The following is a 24,072-nucleotide window of genomic DNA, read 5'->3' as shown; positions in this document are numbered from 1 at the left end:
CCTGTAACGAAGCGCGCTGCTCTCCGTTGGATCTTCTCTATCTATTCTATCAACCGTATGTGTTACGAATCCTACACCGGTTAGCAGTATTCAAGCAGTGGACGAACAAGCGTACTGTAATCTACTTCCTTTGTTTTCGGATTGCATTTCCTTAGGATTCTTCCAATAAATCTCAGTCTGGCATCTGCTTTATCGACGATCAACTTTATATGGTCATTCCATTTTAAATCACTCCTAATGCCTACTCCCAGATAATTTATGGAATTCACTGCTTCCAGTTGCTGACCTGCTATTTTGTAGCTAAATGATAAGGGATCTATCTTTCTATGTATTCGTAGAACATTACACTTGTCTACATTGAGATTCAATTGCCATTCCCTGCACCATGCGTCAATTCGCTGCAGATCCTCCTGCATTTTGGTACAATTTTCCATTGTTACAACCTCTCGATACACCACAGCATTATCTGCAAAAAGACTCAGTGAACTTCCGATGTCATCCACCAGGTCATTTATGTATATTGTGAATAGCAACGGTCCTATGACACTTCCCTGCGACACACCTGAAATCACTCTTACTTCGGAAGACTTCTCTCCATTGAGAATGACATACTGCGTTCTGTTATCTAGGAACTCCTCAATTCAATCACACAAATGGTGTGATAGTTCATATGCTCTTACTTTCTTCATTAAACGACTGTGGGGAACTGTATCGAACGCCTTGCGGAAGTCAAAAAACACGACATCTACCTGTGAACCCGTGTCTATGGCCCTCTGAGTCTCGTGGACGAATAGCGCGAGCTGGGTTTCACACAACCGTCTTTTTCGAAACCCATGCTGATTCCTACAGAGTAGATTTCTAGTCCCAGAAATGTCATTATACTCGAACATAATACGTGTTCCAAAATTGTACAACTGATCGACGTTACAGATATAGTTCTATAGTTCTGCACATCTGTTCGACGTCCCTTCTTGAAAACGGGGATGACCTGTGCCCTTTTCCAATCCTTCGGAACGCAATCTCATTGAAACTGTAGTACATTTTTGTGTCTAGTTTTACGTTAATTAGTTCAAATGATTATAAATTGTAGTATGTAAGTAATTCATTGAATCTGGATATCAAAATTTGTCTGATTTGCTGTTCACGCAAAGAGAATTTTAATTTTACACCTGTAAAATTAATGTTGCACCAGGTTTACCAAATCTTGATGCCGCTCATTTATGATCGGAATGGCAGTGGCTGATTACACTGCGTGTACTCTACAAATTTTGAAAACATGTCATACATACCACTGACTGCATTTCTGTCCTATAACATTTATTTAGCAATTTAGCTTTTTGACATGTACGAGATGCATTCAAGTTCTAAGGCCTCCGATTTTTTCCTCCGGACTGGAAAGAGATAGAAACATGCGCATTGTTTTAAAATGAGGCCGCGTTCATTGTCAATACGTCCCAGAGATGGCACCACCGTACGGCGAGAATGAGAACTGTTTTAAATACTTAAAATGTCGACGTTTTCCTTACTTGAACAGCGTGCCATCATTCCTTTTCTGAATTTGCGTGGTGTGAAACCAATTGAAATTCATCGACAGTTGAAGGAAACATGTGGTGATGGAGTTATGGATGTGTCGAAAGTGCGTTCGTGGGTGTGACAGTTTAATGAAGGCAGAACATTGTGTGACAACAAACCGAAACAACCTCAGACTCACACAAGCCGGTCTGACGACATGATTGAGAAAGTGGAGAGAATTGTTTTGGGGAATCGCAGAATGACTGTTGAACAGATCACCTCCAGAGTTAGCATTTCTGTGGGTTCTGTGCACACAAACCTGCATGACGAACTGAAAATGCGAAAAGTGTCATCCAGGTGGGTGCCACGAATGCTGACGGACGACCACATGGCTGCCGGTGTAGCATGTTGCCAAGCAATGTTGACGCGCAACGACAGCATGAATGGGACTTTCTTTTGGCCGGGTGTGACAATGGATGAGACGTGGATGCCATTTCTCAATCCAGAAACAAAGCGCCAGTCAACTCAATGGAAGCAGACAGATTCACCGCCACCAAAAAAATTTCGGGTAACCGCCAGTACTGCAAAAATGATGGTGTTCATGTTCTGGGACAGCGAGGGCGTGATCCTTACCCATTGCGTTCCAAAGGGCACTACGGCAACAGGTGCATCCTATGAAAATGTTTTGAAGACCAAATTCCTTCCTGCACTGCAACAAAAACGTCCGGGAAGGGCTGCGCGTGTGCTGTTTCACCAAGACAACGCACCCGCACATCGAGCTAACGTTACGCAACAGTGTCTTCGTAATAACAACTTTGAAGTGATTTCTCATGCTCCCTACTCACCTGACCTGGCTCCTAGTGACTTTTGGCTTTTTCCAACAATGAAAGACACTCTCCGTGGCCGCACATTCACCAGCCGTGCTGCTATTGTCTCAGCGATTTTCCAGTGGTCAAAACAGACTCCTAAAGAAGCCTTCGCCGCTGCCATGGAATCATGGCGTCAGCGTTGTGAAAAATGTGTACGCCTGCAGAGCGATTACGTCGAGAAGTAACGCCAGTTTCATCGCTTTCGGGTGTGTAGTTAATTAGAAAAACAATCGGAGGCCTTAGAACTTGAATGCACCTCGTAGAACATGTTCGTAAGAGCTGATGCACCATGCAACACATGTTGGATATCAGGAACGCCAACGCTTCAACTAGCTCATTTGGTGACACTGAAGTGCCCCTACGCGTAGTCTGTATACCACATTAAATTATTTTGACAGTAAATAGAAATATATACATGCAATAGCTACTTTCTTTGTCTCTGCATAAGATCTTTTACTGATTTTAAAATCTGACACTTGCTCGACTGCTGCTGAGAACTCAGATACCCCTTGAGGGAATCGAGATAGGGCATCCGCTGTTACATTATCTTTTCGAGATAGAGCATCTGCAATTATATTATCTTTCCCACTAACACGACTTGTCTGAAGGTCGTATTCTTGTAACGATAAGGACCAACACACTAGCCATGAGTGTAAAACTTTAGAACTCAATGAAAACTTTGGGCCTGGTGATAACAATATACCTCGATGCGCTTGCCGTACTCATAATAATGGAACTTTTTGCAAGCCAACACGACGGCTAAAGCTTCCAGTTCAGTGGGATGGTATGTTGTTTCACATTCCATCAATACACGACTGGCAAAACCTGTTATGCGAATGTCCAACTGGTCCTCAACGTTACTACTTGAAACAGAAGAGAAATGAGCCCCTTACATAAGGCATCAGTTTCAATATAAAAGTCGTATCTGGGTGATGTAGAATTTTTGAGGTATCTAAAGCATGCTTAACTGCATCAAAAGCCACTTGGCAGTCATTAGACCAAAACCAAGACATGTTCTTTTTTACAAAACTTTAATAATGCACCTCTGTTAAATAGCTAATTTGGCAGGAAATCCCTAAAAAAGTAATGTAGTCACATAAGTTTTTTAATTGGTTTTTTAGTAGTCGAGAGCGGACAATCCTTCATGGCAATTAGTTTTTCTCAGATTTTGTACTATCCTGGTAGGTTAAATCAAATGACCTAGGAATTTAATTTTACCATTGAAAAACTTGGACTTCCTCAAATTTGCAGTGATTCCTGAATCTCTTAACTTCTGCAGTACCATTTCAGTCAGTCAAGATGTCCTTCACACATAGGCCTGGCTATGTGTAGAAAATCAATACACAAAGAGATTCTTCCGTCAAATAGTTCCGGCCCAAACACAATGTCGAAAGCTATAATGAAAACGCCAGAACTCACTTTCAGCCCAAAGGGTAACACTAGAAATTTATTACTTCTGTTGGCAAAGATAAAAGCAGTACATTTTTGAGAGCCTTCCTGTTAAACGTCTGTATTTTTTCCTCCAAGATTTCTGATCTGGTCCAAAATGGGACTAGGATCTCATTAAGTGCCTTAGCATCTAGGATGGGGTGGACACTGCCATCTGGTTTAGACACTGCTAGCAAGGGACTGTTATATGGCGACAATGATATCTCTATAATCTCCCATTGCAATATTTATTTTATTGTTTTATCTCCTGTTTAACAGCCTCCCTCTTTGATCATGGGTAAAATATGTGGTGTAACAGTACCTCTTACGGGTACAACTTCCATTTGATATTCATAACTAAGAATGATTCCATATAAACCACAGAATACGTCTGCATACTGTGGTAACCGACTGGATAGTCAGCCTGTCATCGATTATTTAGACACCTTTATTGGAACACCTTTTCCTTAATGAGAGTAGAATGGTATTGCACATCACCATCCTTACTGAATAGGTGTCATGCATGCACAAAATAAATTGTATATAGCTACTTGGTCTATATAAGCTCCTTGGCAAAATTTGTCATCCAGGCCCTAGCTCCTTGTAAATCTGAAACTACAGTTTCATCACAGCTGTCAAATAGCATATCCCACACAAAACCTCGATGTTAGCATTCCTTTCATGCAAAAAATTCATACCAGTTCTGCAGTTTACTGATAAGGCTTGTGATATTCGCTATTTTTGGCTTCACTGAAACAGCAAATAGTTAATACTTTCAGCCAGAAGACAAACACTTGTTTATAAAGAATGATTAATATATAATAAGGCGTCGCATAGCGACAGTGGAATTTCCTTAATAATGTAATTCGTCGTCTTTGGGCGGCAACATAAACAGAAGAATACGGATAGATATGCGATTCTTCACTATTTTGTTTGTTGGAGAACAAATGAAGCCCTGAGCGCTGAAGACTTGTACTGTTTTTCTTAAGTAAGACGGACGCAGATTTGTGGCGGTCTGATCAAATTTTTTAGTAAATAAATAAAAACGTGTTCCGTCTAAGTTTGAGTGAAGTGTAAAAAGATGAACTGTTATAACTTATCGTGACGACGCACGAGCGACTCAAGAGGACAATGGCTATATAAACGAGCTCTCTATGGACATGAAACGGACATAAAAATCTGCCGTCATTGTAGTGCTAAGCATAAGGTACGATATATATTTGTTCTGGAAATTTTGAATTATTTAGCAGTGCTCATTCCTATCATCTCTTCAGTATTATTTTCATTTTAGTTACTCATTTTGCTAAGATTACAGACACCAAGATCAGCAGTCCAATGTGTGTGTTACATTGACAAAAAGAAAACTGTTTTGTGGTCTTCTCGCATCAGCTTTAATATTGAATTTCCCTTTTGTGTGATGTTACAGTCGTTTTGCGCCCTCAAGAACTTTCTGGTCCCTTAGGAAATTGTTTTGTCATATCTACGATCGTGAAGTAATTAGAAAAACGCAAATGCAATTTCTTAATCAATAGCACGCTAGCTGTGACTGCTCCAAGCAACGCAGTATGCAGACGTATTCTGTGGTATATATGGAATCATTCTTAGTTATGAATATCAAATGGAAGTTGTACCCGTAAGAGGTACTGCTACACCACATATTTTACCTATGATCAAAGAGGGAGGCTGTTAAACAGGAGATAAAACAATAAACTGCAAGTAAAGACTATTCACATTTCATAATCCAATATTTTAGGACAATGGTCAATCCATGATTCTTACGCCAATTGTGATTGATAAAACAGTAAGCGAAATCTCAAATTCCAAATTCTCCATTGAATAACAACATCGCTTTTATTTTGTTACATCACACCTGACGCCCGAACAGGGACTCGACCAAAATTTAGTTCAAATACTTGGAAAATTTTCTGTGTGCTTGTGTTAATAAATGTTCTGGCGTTTCATGTAGACATCATCCCTCTGAGAGAAAGACAGAAAATATGCTGTTCGATAACGCATTTTAACTATCGAGAGACAGGAAAAGAGGGACACGAATTTGCTGAGACAACATAGCGGTAATCAAGCCATCAGAAAATAAGTCAGAATTTTGCATACGCAGTGTAGTGCTTCAGTAACGACGTTGCTTTTCCAAGTCGATCCACATCCTTTCTATTTCCTTCCCGCTATAGAAAATCTGATTTATTTTATCTTTCAAAGTAAAATTCTTCGTAGTCTGATATTAGGAATTCTTTTTTCTCCATTGTTAGAATAGCTGTATTACATTTTCAACACGGTGGATATATTGTGCAATTTGCAGTGAAGAGAACTTTCACTTATTTGTCTGAAACGTTTAGGTTACATCTTGTCTTCTCGCCAGATAGAATTTCATTTGTTGCTCACGCGAGAGCGGTGCTCTTAGCGGACTCCCAGCAAGCAGTGCACCACGTCACTGACAAACGACGAAAGCCTTGCGTAGTGGATCAGTAGCACGTGACTTACTGAGGAAAATGGCAGATAGTAAACAGAGACAGATGACAACAGGAGACGTGAGCGAAGACGTTAACAGTATTCCACACCCTTAACGATCGCGAACGGTAGGTTCCCGTGTGGATACTAAACTATGTCTGTAAGAGCGAAAAGTGACCCTGAAGTCCAAATTCTTCCCGCTGCAGTTACAAATGACTTCGGTGCATTAATGGAAATGCTGAAACAACAGTTTGACGCAGTAAATGAGACTATAAAAACACAAAATGAGACTGTTAACGGCCGATTAGATGCTGTAAGCGAATCAGTAAAAACACGAAATGAGACTGTTAATGCCCGATTAGATGCTGTAAGCGCATCAGTAAAAACACAGCTAGGCACAATCAAAACAGGTCTGCATAAAGAAATTACGACTGAATTAAATACCCAGTTGGGTGATGTGCAAATTAAGATCAGCGATCAAATTCAGGAAATGCAGGAACAAGTGAAAAGTGAAATAGCTGAAGTATCTGGAACATTAAACACAAAAATTCAGGCAGCTACCAAAGAAATAAACTCAGAAATGCGGTATCTGACATTGAAGGTGCAGTAGAGGATCTGTCGAGGCAGATAGACTCAATCAATATCGAAGACCAGATTAAGAACACCGTGAAAGCAGACGCGGAGGCATTGTCGGAACACTACAGTGAATGGATAAAGGGTAAAGATATTTTCATCGAAAAGAAGGTCAGGGAGGGACTACGGGAGACTGTCAACGATGTAACATATGAAACTTTAACTGTTCCTGGCAAGTCGGGAGACAAAGTGGTGTATGAATTGGGACAGATTCGGAGGACATTTACACGGGATCTTTCCGAGTGGAAGCAGAAAGTAGTAGACGAAGTCATAATGCTGAGAAACTGGTAGAAAACCCGCACACGCATACGCAAACTATAGGGAACAGCTCTATAGACGGTGACGAATGTCAGTCAACTCCTTATGGTTCACCGCCTGATTATATTCAACAACAGTCCTGTTGAGCTCCGAGTGGGGAAAATAAATGATCCGCCCACAATTGTGAGTTTAATGGAAGAGGAAAGTGTGATTAAGCATCGCAGTTTACCTGTTTTTCATCCGCAGATGCGAGAAATACACCCGATCGTGTACCTAAAGAATTTTTCCGGCATATTTCCCAGGAGCTGGACAGACAGACAGCGTATTCATTTCGTCACTGGATTTATTTCCAGTGATGCAGCATTATGGGGAACGGAAATGATAGACACGTGTAGGAATTATAAAGAGTTTGAGAAAATATTCTTGGCAAAATTTTGGAGTAATGGGGTACAGCAGAAAAAATGGCTCTGAGCACTGTGGGACTCAAATGCTGTGGTCATAAGTCCCCTAGAACTTAGAACTACTTAAACCTAACTAACCTAAGGACATCACACACATCCATGCCCGGGGCAGGATTCGAACCTGCGACCGTAGCGGTCGCGCGGTTCCAGACTGTAGTGTCTAGAGCCGCTCGGCCACCTCGGCCGGCGGTACAGCAGAGATTAAGGAAAAGAGGTGTATTGTGCGGAAATTTTCAATGAAAATCATGAAAGTCTCCGGCGATATTTTGAGAGGTATCTAGCAAATATTAAATTCTGGGATTCTCCTATTACTACCAAGGACGTAATTATGATTCTCAATAGCAAACTCCCTGTGTCTATCAGAGAGAAACTAGCAAATGTGTCCGAAGAAGACACGGATGCATTCCTTTCTGTGCTGAATTCCTTAGATTTAATTAGTGAGGTTGTGCGTTCCAAGGTTGGCAGCGGCAAATTCTTCCCTGGCAGCCAGCAGAATGCATCGCACGCCGACAACAATGCGCCGAAGGAGAGAGCTCGCTACTGCGATCGCTGGTACCAACCTGCCAGCCGTTATGAAAACACAAACGGCAATCATTTTAAACGGAAGCAGAAAACCAATTACAATAATCAGCAGAGATACCACCCAATTTATAACCACGAGATACAACATCAGTATGGAAGCCGACCCTTTAATTCTGCGCCTGAGCAGTATGGGAATTCTCCACAAACGACTGGTAATTTTTCAAATGGGCCAGTGTACAATCAAAGTTATTGGTGGAAAAATAGCAAGTCGCATTGGCAAGGCGGAGGCCACCCAGCACAACATCAGAACAACTTTTCACAGTAATCAAAATATCCACGGGTGTACTGCCGGTCTACAGTGTCCAACGGACACAATATTTCGGCGATCAAACATGTCGCCATCATCAGGTGAACTGACAGACTGAGCTCCTGTGAACGTGCCGGCACGGAGATCCGTACGCTATGGCTGCTCAGGGGGAACTGGGTTTGGTCGGGGCGCGGCAGATTTAAATACCCTCCGCCCGCGGCGCGCTCCCTCCGCCGTCCGCGCCCCGCGCCACGGTAGCGCGGTGGAACAGATTGCGACGGCGTCTGAGATGACGTCGGTGTGATGGCTCTGTCCGCCGTGGTCGTCACAAATATGCGTTTGCTCGATTTACTCTTGATTAACCCAATCGCTGGTTCCCAAGCCTTGCTAAGATTATAGCCACAGTCACGGTTTATGAGGTCGTCATTGGTGGCGACATGATGGCGACATGTTTGATCGCCGAAATATTCTGCCCGTTGGACACTATAGAACGGCAGTACACCCGTGGATATTTTGATTATCAAATACGCCGGGAGAAACTCAAGAATCACAACTTTTCACAGGATAGAGGACCGCGGAACAATTTTAAAACCGCACCAAATGCGAACTTTCCTTCACAAGGAAATGGTTTTGCCGGCAACCAAAAGATCGGGCGACAACAGCCGTCTCAAGTATTCTATTCACAAGTGAATGCACGCAGTGGATTTGACCCCTTTACATCGGCATTTGTACCACATAACCAGCACCAATATGAAACGGAACAAACACTTAAGGTCATGAATGACAAACAGACTAAACATCCTGCGGAAAATTAGAGGCCGCACCCTTCAGCCTCCTAGAGGTCGCTGCGGGTTTGAGTGGGGCGCTAACGAATCCTCTGGTTCTGAGTATGTTAATGCGATTCGGTACGACCATGATACCGACTTACGAGATGACATTGCACCTGACAAAGAAGCTCAGGACATTAATGACATTTACGATGAACAGGTTCAGGCTTCGATTCAGATTTCTGTTGCCAACATTCCTGTCACAACCATTGTAGATACAGGAGTAAATATGAATGTCATGTCATGTCTCTTCAAACAGATGTCTTTTGTTTCAAAAGTTTTATCATTGCCGATTCAGGGTTGCTACATATCGGAAGCGATTGGTCTATTGAAACAGAGAGTTAGTTTACAGACACAGCCTCAACTGCAGATAGAATCTGTTTTGGTTTCTTGCCTCTTGCGTCCTGGAAATTTCCTTGTGTGATCTGTTAATGAAAAGTATTGTGTTGAACAGCGCCATGACTACATGGTAACGGCTGCCACACGGAAACTTTAAGTATTAAATGTTAAATACGGAAAAATTGTTTATAGTGATGGACATGAACTGATATTTCTTCAACAAGCTGAAGCAGGAAATAAAGGTTTCAGAAAGAATTTCAATTTAACTTTAAGTTAGCACCAAAAAAATGTGCTTGCGAGGTGACTTCCCGTAGCTATATAAATATGTAAAGGTGAGAAATGGAGGAGGGTGCGTAAATAAGCACTTCTCTCAAGGTACAAGAAGATTTATAGATTTATATTTGGTAATGTAAGAACATGAAGTTCTGTTGTAAAAGCCCAAATTACCTGCTTAAAAAAATACATATTCAAAACTTCCATACAGTGAATCGGAGTGGAGGAAATACCTTTGCTTAAAGTTCAGTTAGAGCGTGCTGTTAAATGAGAAAACAAGTGGTAACCCACATGTGTTCACGCAAGGAGACAATAAGCTGTAGTAAACTAAGTTAGTTGAAATACAGTACAAAGAGAGAGAAATCATGAAGCATGAATACTGTAGCGTAAGTACTCCACGAGGCCATTAATTGCCATGAAAATAAACTGTTTCTCTGTGATCTGAGCCCAATCTAAAGAGTATATGAGGAATGTTAGCTGACGAATTGAGGTACTAAATATCTACATAGAAAGCCCCCTGTATTATAAATAAGTCCAAGTAAAGATCTTCAGATGCTTTGTAGTGTAATGTAGTGGCCATTCAGTACCCTAATTGAAGGCTAATCTAAAGAACAAGCAATGCAGTGATGTTTAAACTTAATACTGACTATAACGAGAGTTCGATGTAGAAGTAGCAGATCATACTGTAATGAAATAGGTTAAAATTTATACATGTGTCTATGTTTATAATGATAATTTTATTTACATGCAGATTTTATTGTAAAAAAGTCTCCTAAGACACTCCTTTTATGAAATCCATTTTCCTTGTGCCCGTTCCTTTTGATCCTGGTTCATTAACCCAGACCAAGAGTCGACTTGTAAAAGGCACGTGTGCTTGCAGACAAAACAGTGCTTATGGGAAATGAGACACGTAGCTCGATGAACTTCGCTAGCTTTGGTAATGTTTGTTATGGACAGGTTGTGTAAACCCTGTGAAATGTGGGTAATTCCATTCATGCGAAAAATAGTAGGCACGCGTTACATTGTTTTTTTTTTTTTTAATTCTTTCTTTTACAGAGAACGATTGCTGAGTACATGAAGCGATGAGGGAGGCCTATTGTTATCGAGTCTGCCCTCAAATATAAAAATTTTGGCAAGCACAAAGGAAAGCACAAAAGGAAAGATTCATCGTTAAATGCGTGCTCGTTAAGTAGTAGATATGCTACGTGGCATTAGAAAATGATCTTGGGTGCACTAAAGAATAAATACAACGAGTGTTGCAAAATCTGTAGTTTTCATAATGAGGAGATGAGCCCTTAAAAGAAGGTTTGAAAGAATATTTTAAGGTTCACTAGTAAAAGTACTCCTTGAGATATAAAGAGTCCATTCATAAAGCAGTTATTCACTGAACTTAACAAAACGAGTGACCATTAATTGTAAACATTAGCTCGTAAGTGATCTCTTGTAAAGAGTAGAATATAAGTCTTTCTGTACCAATGGAGGAAACCTGCAAATTTGATTCTTTTGTAAATGAACGCTATCGAGTAAGGAACTGAGCACGAATGCTGTGTGAAGATGCACACTAAAGTGCGACGTGCGTAATATGAATAACTGTTCAGTGTATATTAGTGGCAGTGTTATACAGCAAGTGTGAAAAGAAGTCTACGCTACGACAATAGGTGCATCGCAAAGTTCAGTGTTGTTCTAAGTGCAGCGACAGCTAAAACATTCGTCGTCGCTTACCTGTGAGCCTCATGGGAAGCAGTTGACAGAGACGTATGGAGGCAGCTTCAGTGTCCGGCTCCTCCGATGGAAAACGCGCGCCAGGTGTTTGTACCGATGCACTCGTGTTATACGAAGTTCACAAAAAAAAAGAAGAGCGATCGACAGCCTGAGCGCGAACAGATACTGAGTACTGGAGCTTACGAGACACTGTGCAGCCGCTGTGAGTGGCTGACGTGTGGCTGACGAAACAATCCAAACTTTAAACTACTAACCGCCATGACTGCAATCGTACATCCTGCAGGAAAGACATTTGCACATTTGTGTGACTACATTTCCATACGTAAATTAAGCAATTTTCTTGAGTTGAGGTTAAGCTGAGCGAGAATTAGATTTTCAGATTACTCAGACCTTAAAGCCATTAATACCGATACTCTGGAACACTGCTAAAATGAATTATAATCCTGTCTCTTGATGGACAAAGAAAATGAATGTGCCCTATACGTAGACTCTGAACTCCAGACCAGTCACGATCCTTAACCAATGTTTCATATTGTTTCATATTCTGTTTCATATTGTAATTAAAAATCCGGGAAGCCACTTGAATTCCTGGCACCACAGTGGAAAGGACAGATGTACTGCATGATGAACGCCGTCGACAGCTAACACAGAAAGTGAAGGCATCACCAAGTGTAGTGCTACGTTATTATACTGTAACTGAACCACCATGAGTCAACAGAAGCTCGAACATTGTCCACTCTAGTTTAGTGAAAATAAACACTCATTGTTCTCATGTATTAGTTGTTGAGCTCAAGAGAATATAAATTTTGAATTCTCCCCCCTGAAGTGAGATATGAACATTCACTTACTGTTATAAGCAAATATTGGCCATTCTTAAATAGGTATGCAATCTTAAATGTGGACATAAATGTGAATCTTGGTATTAAGGAGTGAAGTGACTGATGAACAAAAAGTGAAAAACATTATTTTGAAAAATTATAAATATCCGATATATGTTTATAAATGTAATTTCAATTTATGTACTTAGTACGTCAGTAACATTATGTAAGTATCATACCAAAAATCACGAATATCTCATAATGACATGAGGATCGAGGTAATCCTTCGGCATTCCCTCTCTCCTCATGGGAGGCGGTGGGATATTCGCTATTTTTGGCTTCATTAAAACAACAAATCAGCCAGAAGACAAATACTTGTTTATAAAGAATGATTAATTTATAAGAAGGCGTCGTATAGCGATGGTGGAATTTCCTAAATAATGTAATTCGTCGTCTTTGGGCGGCAACACAAACAGTAGGATACGGATAGATATGCGATCCTTCACTATTTTGCTAAGATTACAGACACCAGGATCAGCAGTCCAATGTGTGTGTTACATTGACAAAAAGAAAACTGTTTTTTGGTCTTCTCGCATCAGCTTTAATATTGAATTTCCCTTTTGTGTGATGTTACAGTCGTTTTGCGCCCTCATGAACTTTCTGGTCCCTTAGGAAATTGTTTTGTTATATCTACGATCATGAAGTAATTAGAAAGACGCAAATCCAAATTCTTAATCAATAGCACGCTAGCTGTGACTGCTCCAAGCAACGCGGAACTGCAAGTAAAGACTATTCACATTTCATAATCCAATATTTTAGGACAATGGTCAATCCATGATTCTTACGCCAATTGTGATTGATAATACAGTAAGCGAAATCTCAAATTCCAACTTCTCCATTGAATAACAACATCACTTTTGTTTTGTTACATCACTGGCTTTCACAATTAGAAATGTGAAAATCACCAAACTATCAGTTTAATAATCACTGCTGCAAAATACTAACACGAAACTGGTAGGAGCTGACCCCGGGGAGGATCAGTTTGGATTCCGTAGAGATGTTAGAACACGTGAGTCAATACTGACCCTACGACTACAAACCTACGTTTCTAGCATTTGTAGATGTAGACACGGCTTGTAAGAGGTCCATAATTAGAGAACTTGTTGCTAACGCACTCGAGCTGATGTAATTTCGATGTATTACTCATGCGCTGCCTGCGATATGTAAGCTAGAAGAGAATCTGAGACCAAAGAGTAGTATTGACTCCAGTAGGAACTGTGTAGCAGTAGCAGTTTGTTGTTGGAAGCGAGCAGTCGTGTCTGGTATATCGTGTTGGCTGGGCCGGTCGTGTGCAGCGATGGCAGAGCCTGAGCGTTGTAGGGTAAAGTAAAAGCAGCCTCGCGCATATGTAGTATTGTTAATCAAGTCCCATGTAAATGTTTTTAAAAAAAAGATCTGTTAATAATAATCTTTCTCATGAAAAGTAACTTTTGACATTAATCTCAATTCAAACAATTCAATAATTTCTCCAATACTTGGCCGTCATGATTATTGAAAAGAAAAATCAGTTCTTCCCTTTTATATAAGACAAATCTATCGGCCAGCATTGCACTTAGCTGCGCCAGGAAAAATATCTTATAGGAGCAGATATATACGCATTATCCGGCGACCTAATTAAGGTAAGATTTTTCAGCTTATTCAGAATGATGTATCAGGGCCATGACGCAGCATTGCTGACGTCCTAAATTTACCAGGTTAACTTGACTGTCAATTATTGAAAGGTTATAGGTTTGTCACATTGTATTATATTTTCACTGTTGGGTAGTTATGCTAAATGAGAGTATTATTCATATTCATATTATTATTTTATTTTTGTCGGGGGGTTACACTTGGCGACAACCGGCCAGGATCGTATTTTTGTGAATTTCTGAGAAGTGGTCAGCTATATATCTGCTCTTATTTACTTAATATTAAAAGTAGTTAGCATCTGGCGCAACGCATTTACTAATTTGTCACTTTTTCTTTCACAGATCATCGGCAATTTATTGCTCTTTGTTGTAACTGTATTTGTTCCATTTTTGCTTTGTCTTTGTTTGATTTTGTGCTTAACTTTGAGTTGTGAAAATGCCGCGCAAAACTGCTAACAGTGCATCGCGAGGTGCAAGGAGTGAAAAAGCTTACTCGAATAATTTGACCGATAATACTAGCGACACTCAGTGTAATAGTGATAATCCTCTAATTACAGATAATCAGTGTGTGTCGATCACTAGTAATGATTTTGATGCTAATGATGAGCAAACAAATTTAATTGTGTCCTCTGTTAATTTAACGACAATTGATGACGCGGCACGTTCCGTTACAATGAACGCTGTCCAGTTTGAAACACCTGATTTGCAAAATTTACGTAGCGAACAGATAATTGTTTCTGACGAAGGTGACCAATATACACAAAGCACATCAGATTTATTTGATTCCGCTGTAGTGACCAACACAGCACATCCGATTAGCAAACCTTTTTGTGAATCAGACAATGACCAAATGGTTATACAGCAGATACACATGCAGATACACCATCACACAACACAGAGAATACAGCAGCTAATTTTGGCATGGATCGAGTTATGGCATTATTGCTACAACTTAATGAAGATCTCAAACAACAAATTAATGAATCGAACATACAACTTAATGAAAATCTCAAACAACAAATTAATGAATCGAACAAACAACTTAATGAAAAACTAGACAACAATTCCAAACAGTCGAATGAAAAACACGACAGATCGATCAAATAAATTACTGAGAACTTTAAACATATTAATGAACAGATTGCAGCTGTTGCCATACAATGTCACGATACTAAAGAACAATTACGTGAGGAAATTAAGGCTTGTGCTAGTAATAGTAGTGAAGAAATTAGATCCGTTGCACAAGAATTAAGTCATACACATGCAGCCACAGCTAAATTACTTAGAGATGAAATTAGTGCAGTCGCTAAACAATGTTCTGTAAACGCAACACAGTTACGCGACGAGTTTAAATTAATGTCAGCAGAACTTTCACACACGCTGGACGCGAAAGTAGACAAGAAATTCGAACAATAGAACAGCCTAATTGACGAACCTTTTAATCAACACCTACAAAACAGTGCAACGCGTTACCTTAAATTCATACACGTGTTATATGAAGAATATGCTTATATGAATAATGAAGTTTCTCTTTGCAGATGATGATAATGATGAAGTTTATATATTTACTGTTAGTTAAGAAATGCTATGTAGTTATTTAAGTATTTGTTGCAGTTCCTTTTGACAGTATGCCTTATGTCGCACAGTATAATGACTGAATGTTTTGGGAAAGACAGCTAGAGTACATACATATTAAGTACACGTTTCATTACCTGTTAATTCGAAGTTCACTACTTTTCAGCATAATACACATTTTTTCTTTCAGGTCAATAACCCATTTTGTAATTTTTTCAGGAGAAGCTTTTCAGGATATTAATATGCTATAAGCTGTTAGTTATTAAACCTGTTCTAGTACTTGCATTTTTTTTACCCAGTTGTGTCTATCATTTATGAATGTGATCACATATACTGTACTTGTTTCATAACCTTTGCTACAACTGACTCATGACGAATGACGTTAATAATCCTTATTTCCTCCAGCAATAAGTCAAATGCAAATATTTTCATGCCCCAGCAATTAATTATCAATCCCAGTGCAATGCATTGCTTAAAAAAAATGACGAGTCCCCACTATTACCAGTATACAACTAAATAATGCTACCAGGTTAAGATATATTTTTAGTCCTAAAGATAATGCAAATTTTCTGTGTATTGATTGCATTATGTCTATGTGTTATTGGACTACCTACCTTGAGTAATAGTTCTAATGTCTTACATTTTAAATATGTCTTATGTCACTTACAAGATATCGTATATGAACACCAGTAGCTTGATGCTACACTCAATAGCTCCTGTTTTAAATGATGACTTGTGAATAACACTGAATAATGTTTTGTAACACTATATGAATCCTTTGTAACTAACCAACGAATGTCAGTAACTCAATAGCTCCTGTTTTAAATGATGACTTGTGAATAACACTGCATAATGTTTTGTAACTAGCCAATGAATGTCAGTAACTCAATTGTTCCTGTTTTAAATGATTACTTGTGAATAACACTGTATAATGTTTTGTAACTAGCCAATGAATGTCAGTAACTCAATAGCTCCTGTTTTAAATGATGACTTATGAATAACACTGAATAATGTTTTGTAACACTATATGAATACTTTGTAACTGGCCAATGAATGCCACTGATTGACTTGTGAATAACACTGAATAATGTTTTGTAACACTATATGAATACTTTGTAACTGGCCAATGAATGCCACTGATTGACTGAATAATGTTTTGTAACTAGCCAACGAATATCAGTAACTCAATAGCTCCTGTATAAATGATGACTTGTGAATAACACTGAATAATGTTTTGTAACACTATATGAATACTTTGTAACTGGCCAATGAATGCCACTGATTCAGTCAGATGAGTTTCGTAATACTCAATATTGTTCATATCGGTTGATACACTAGTGTAATTCTATGATGACTAGCATAAGACTTAATGTGTCCTTCACCTTCTGACCTAATTACTGCAATATCCGTTTATCCTGTGCATCCTCATGATCATGGAGCACTATATTGGTTTTTGCACTAATTCTACTTTGCTGTAAGAATATGGTGTTGACATATCAAGCTGTCCACCACTTTAAACGATGGAGATGTTATTATGGTCCTACTATTTGGTGTACCTAATGTACTACCAAAATGATAACATTGAATATTAATACAATATTTCAGTGTCTTGGCTACACTGATAAATACTTCAGGGAAGAGAACTTCAGATTGTCTCACTTGGTATTGTGCTTCTATAGAAAGATATGGACTTTCAGTGCAGCTACGTGCAACCTACTGTGCTACAACCATGATGCAATCCTTCCCATTCCTTTCCTAGTTCTGTAAAATAGTAAAGTCTTATACAGTGCATTTAAATTCTTGTAAAATGATATGTTTTGTACTCAGTGCGCGTGCACTCTATTTTGTTAATATATTTTGTACTCATGGTGTATATACTTTGTCATTTCTGAATATTTTTTGTGCTCAGTGCGTGTGAACTCTATTTTGTTAATATATTTTGTACTCATTGTGTAAATACTTTGTCATTTTTGGATATGTTTTGGTACTCAGTGCATGTGCACTCTAATTTCTTAATATGTTCTATACTTATCAATGATGTATATACTCTGTGATTGTAGCCTTAGTAAAGTAAATAGGTTATAGAAAAATTTGTTGCTCATGGCAAGTCCAATTGACTCACCATCGCTGCCAAATTTTTGCCCCCCCCCCCCCCCCCAGTGGAGGGTTATGTAAGAGGTCCATAATTAGAGAAATTGTTGCTAGCGCATTCGAGCTGATGTAATTTCGATGTATTACTCATGCGCTGCCTGCGATATGTAAGCTAGAAGAGAATCTGAGACCAAAGAGTAGTATTGACTCCAGTAGGAACTGTGTAGCAGTAGCAGTTTGTTGTTGGTAGCAAGCAGTCGTGTCTGGTGTATCGTGTTGGCTGGGCCGGTCGTGTGCAGCGATGGCAGAGCCTGAGCGTTGTAGGGTAAGGTAAAAGCAGCCTCGCGCATATGTAGTATTGTTAATCAAGTCCCATGTAAATGTTTAAAAAAAGATCTGTTAATAATAATCTTTCTCATAAAAAGTAACTTTTGACATTAATCTCAATTCAAACAATTCAATAATTTCTCCAATCCTTGGCCATCCCGATTATTGAAAAGAAAAATCAGTTCTTCCCTTTTATATAAGACAAATTTATCGGCCAGCATTGCACTTAGCTGCGCCAGGAAAAATATCTTATAGGAGCAGATATATACGCGTTATCCGGCGACCTAATTAAGGTAAGATTTTTCAGCTTATTCAGAATGATGTATCAGGGCCATGACGCAGCATTGCTGACGTCGTAAATTTACCAGGTTAACTTGACTGTCAATTATTGAAAGGTTATAAGTTTGTCACATTGTATTATATTTTCACTGTTGGGTAGTTACGCTAAATGAGAGTATTATTCATATTCATATTATTCTTTTATTTTTGTGGGGAGGTTACAGGCTTTTGACAATGTTGACTGGAATATTCTCTTTCAAGTTCTGAAGCTAGCAGGGGTCAAATATAGGGAGTAAAAGTTTATTCACAATTTGTACAGAAACTAGATGGCAGTTATAAGAGTTGGGGGTGGGCATGAAAGAGAAGCGGTGGTTGGGAAGGGAGTGTGACAGGATTGATCAAGCAATGAAGGAAACAAAAGAAAAACGCTGAGTAGGAATTTAAATCCATGGAGAACAAATAAAAAACATTGAGGTTTTCCGATGACATTGTAATTCTGTCAGAGACAACAAAGGACCTGGAAGAGCAGTTGAACGAAACGGACAGTGTCTTGAAAGGAGGAAATGAGATGAACATCAACAAAAACAAACTGAGGGTAATGGAATGTTGTCGAATCAAATCAGGTGATGCTGAGGGAATTAGATTAGTAAATGAGACACTTCAACAAGTAACGTTTTGCTATTTGGGGGGAAAATAACTAATGATGTCGAAGTAGAGAGGGTATAAAATGTAGATTGGCTATGGCAAGGAAAGCGTTTTTGAAGAAGAGAAATTTGTTAACATCGAGTATACATTTAAGTACCAGAAAGTCATTTCTGAAAGTATTTGTATGGAGTGTAGCCATGTATGGATATGAAACATGGACGATAACTACATGGGTACATCACGTATTAATCAGGAGGTACTGAATAGAATTGGGGAGAAGGGGAATTTGTGGCACAACTTGATTAGAAGAAGGGATAAGTTGCTAGGACATGTTCTGAGGCATCACGGGATCACTACTTTAGTATTGTAGGGCATCATGGAGGGTAAAATCCATAGAGGGAGACCAAAAGATGGATAAACTAAGCAGACCCAGAAGGACGTAGGTTTCAGTAGTTAGTTGGAGATGAAGAGGCTTGCACAGGATAGAGTAGCATGGAGGGCTGCATCAAATCAATTTCTGAACTAAAGACCGCAATAACAACACAATTAGAAATTTTGACCTCGTGGTTCCATTTCGAAAATTTACCATAATCTATGCCTGCATTTTGGCACAGGAAATTCTACAATTTTGTACTGGCAGGGTGGATACCTTACATGCTTCATTTGCTCTATTGAAAAGCTTATCCTACAAAACGTTCACCATAACTCCGTTGTCGATTACAATACTGTAATAGTAGTTTCCCTTCTTTTCCTTCTGCTTCAAAGTGTCGAGCTTCCTGTAGAGCACATCCTTTATGTCACTACCCTCTTTGTATTCTAATAGTGGCACAGATTCAGCTTTGTTGCTGAACATTGGATTGTGGAATCGGGTGGAAAATTGTGGGTCGAATAAGAATCAGAGAAGCCTGGAAATTTAGAAACAACAAGGCAAGAGACATTTTTTGATCTATTGTACAGGATGCACGTCAGTGCGCTTGACAACACAAATAAGGTATCCTTATGGAAAGAAATTAACAAACTGGATCCGAGAAATTAGAAAAGATTATATATACAGGGTGTTACAAAAAGGTACGGCCGAGCTTTCAGGAAACATTCCTCACACAAAAATAAGGAAAAGATGTTATGTGAACCTGTGTCCGGAAACGCTTAATTTCCATGTCAGAGCTCATTTTAATTTCGTCAGTATGTACTGTACTTTCTCGATTCACCGCCAGTTGGCCCAATTGTAGGAAGGTAATGTTGACTTCGGTGCTTGTGTTGACATGCGACTCATTGCTCTACAGCACTAGCATCAAGCACATCAGTACATAGCATCAACAGGTTAATGTTCATCACGAACGTGGTTTTGCAGTCAGTGCAATGTTTACAAATGCGAATTTGGCAGATGCCCATTTGATGTATGGATTAGTACGGGGCAATAGCCGTGGCGCGGTACGTTTGTATCGAGACAGATTTCCAGAACGAAGGTGTCCCGACAGGAAGACGTTCGAAGCAATTGATCGGAGTCTTAGGGAGCACGGAACATTCCAGCCTATGACTGGGGCTGGGGGAGACCTAGAACGACGAGGACACCTGCAATGGACGAGGCAATTCTTCGTGCAGTTGACGATAACCCTAATGTCAGCGTTAGAGAAGTTGCTGCTGTACAAGGTAACGTTGACCACGTCACTGTATGGAGAGTGCTACGGGAGAACCAGTTGTTTCCGTACCATGTACAGCGTGTGCAGGCACTATCAGCAGCTGACTGGCCTCCACGGGTACACTTCTGCGAATAGTTCATGCAACAATGTGTCAATCCTCATTTCAGTGCAAATGTTCTGTTTACGGATGAGGCTTCATTCCAACGTGATCAAATTGTAATTTTTTACAATCAACATGTGTGGGCTGACGAGAATCCGCAAGCAATTGTGCAATCAGGTGATCAACACAGATTTTCTGTGAACGTTTGAGCAGGCATTCTTGGTGATTTCTTGATTGGGCCCCATGTTCTTCCACCTATGCTCAATGGAGCCCATTATCATGATTTCATACTGGATACTCTACCTGTGCTGCTGGAACATGTGCCTTTACAAGTATGACACAACATGTGGTTCATGCACGATGGAGCTCCTGCACATTTCAGTCGAAGTGTTCGTACGCTTCTCAACAACAGATTCGGAGACCGATGGATTGGTAGAGACGGACCAATTCCGTGGCCTCCACGCTCTCCTGACTACAACCCTCTTGACTTTCATTTATGGGGGCATTTGAAAGCTCTTGTCTACGCAACCCCGGTACCAAACGTAGAGACTCTTCGTGCTCGTATTGTGGACGGCTGTGATACAATACGCCATTCTCCAGGGCTGCATCCACGCAACAGGAATTCCAAGCGACGGAGGACATTTTGAACATTTCCTGTAACAAAGTGTTTGAAGTCACGCTGGTACGTTCTGTTTCTGTGTGTTCCATTCCATGATTAATGTGATTTCAAGAGAAGTAATAAAATGAGCTCTAATATGGAAAGTAAGCGTTTCTGGACACATGTCCACATAATATATTTTCTCTCTTTGTGTGTGAGGAATGTTTCCTGAAAGTTTGGCCGCACCTTTTTGTAACACCATATATATATATGGACATCATGAAATCAGAAGAATCAACAGAAAGATGCATTATCAGAAGCAAAGAGGGAATTGAAATTTCCATGTGGGCCTCTGCTTTGCTCAGTTGGAGTAAAACATAAAAAAAGGATATTGACCCCAATAGAATTTTTCGTAGAAATCATAAAACGTTTCAGGAATTTAGCCTAAACAACGATACTATAATTTTACGTATAATTATGTCTGTCCTTGTTTTCGGTGCAGTTTCCCTTCATATTCGCAAGGTATGATATGTGTCATGGATTTTACATAAAAACACAAATGTGAGTGCACAAGTGTATGTATGTATTTGTGTGTGTGTGTGTGTGTGTGTGTGTGTGACTGAGTGAGTGTATGTATGTACGTGTTTTAGAGTTTATCAACTCGGAATGCGTCATGTAATCTTCCGAATATGAAATAAACAACTAAACTGCAAAATTCAGCTGCTTCGACTGTGTTTAGAACGCAATTTGCCTCAAAAGTCACGATCTCTAATATAGGTACAACACAAGAAAAAGTGATGACTGATAAGCGCTTAACGAGGCGTTACAAAGATTTCGTGGTGGTTGCACCTAAACTAAAAGAACTTGTCGATTGACGTCTGCTGCTTGGTACTACAGCTCTGCTACGTAAGCTACCATCTCGTGACCATTGAAGGCGCTGTTGCCATTGTACCCAATAACTGATGGCTCGTGTGAACCGCCCTATGCAAATACTGCAAGTATTTGTTTTGTTGCACTGGAATCGGAATATAATTTGTGGGTGACACTGAGGACTCTGACTGGAGGAGCTGAACACCTAGACAAGAGGCATCAAAAAGCAGCAAGTTATTTTGTACAGAATGTAGCTCACATGACGGTAATCCATGTGCGTACACCACACACGACGGGTGGACGAGAAGTTATAGTTAACACGACAAAAAAAAAGAAACAAGACACAGGCATGAAACTTTGGTGGTAGTTTTCCTTTTCACCTACACACTCACCCTTCAGTGCGACTTATTTTTCCAAACGATGAATGACTAGGCAGAAACCTTTGGTGTAGAAGTCTGCATTTCAGGAAATACGTGTCACAAAATGGTTTCCATTGCTGACAAAAGAGGAACAAGTCAGATGCCTTGGGGAATGCAAGGGTGGACAAAGTTTGATGACCCAAAGAAGTAGCATGTGTAAGAGTGTAAGTAGTGGAGCAATGTATGAGTATGTACTGCCAAAATTTGTGGGATTACTATGGAAATGAGCTGTTACTTTCACAGTTACCCTCTCCCCATCCCACGAAGGTCAAGAGCAAGGTAACACCCTCCCTCCACACTCCCACCCCAGACCAGTTGCCTGAACCTCAAGGTGGCGGATTATGATATCACTGAGAAAGGAGGCCAAGATGGAGCAACCATGACATCACTATCAAAGATTGCGATGGAAAGACATTAGTTGACAGTACTGTAGTCACATAGCCCCATCACTCATGTCTAGTATCCAGGCCTACTGGCCATCCGGCATTTGTGTTTGCTGCAGTGGAAGTTCCAGCTCCGTGAAGTGTCAGCAATGATCAGCCACCACAGTCTGGCAGAATAAAAAGAAGAATAAGAGCGTCACATTCGAAAATAAGCATTATTATCAAACAATTTCTCTCATTGTTTATTGCATGTATGTGTTTAATTTCACAAATATTTATTTTCAACAGTGCAACAGCCCTTGATACAGCACTAGCAGATATGTTGGATCAAACACAGAGCTGTTTGAGCATCTATTATCTGAACCACTCAACGAGCTGTAGCAGCGTCCTCATGGCCTACCAGCTACCTGCTGTTCATCAAGCCTCAACAGCAGCACGCAGTTATTGGTACACAATCGTTCATCCAGTAGCATCCAAGTGGTTCCATTGCACTGTTGTTCACAACCACATATGACTTCACTGCCAGCAGAAAGAAATCTTTCTATACAGCTATTCAAGCAGTCATTGGCTGCCATACACTAATGGAGTCATGGAGGTCGAGAGTGTCAAACACTGTGCTAAAGCACAGTTTATGGAGACAGAGTGGGACGAGCTGTGTCATGCAATGCTGTACATGGATGTTCAGATGACTAAAAAGCATCACCCATTTCGTTCTCCTAAACACATCTGCTTCTCTGGTTTGAAGCTGTCCATTATAGATATGTATGGGGATGCTACACTGAAGGTAGGATCTGGAGACTCACATTTCTTTAGGTCATTTAAGTTTTATGGACTTACATGATTTAGAGAGTGCATTGTGGATTGTACTGGGCAGACTGAGTTGGTGGAAACCATATTTTAAAACAGTATTCAATTGTGTGCGTGGTCTGTATGAGAGCAGTGCACATGAGAACGATCTAGAACAGTTTATGAGTTCATTGTCCACACAATGTGAAACCGCCCTGTCAAATTGCTGGAAACTTTGT

Source organism: Schistocerca gregaria, chromosome 1 (genome assembly GCF_023897955.1).
Source record: "Schistocerca gregaria isolate iqSchGreg1 chromosome 1, iqSchGreg1.2, whole genome shotgun sequence".
Taxonomy (NCBI): domain Eukaryota; kingdom Metazoa; phylum Arthropoda; class Insecta; order Orthoptera; family Acrididae; genus Schistocerca; species Schistocerca gregaria.
Note: the sequence above shows the minus strand (reverse complement) of the source record.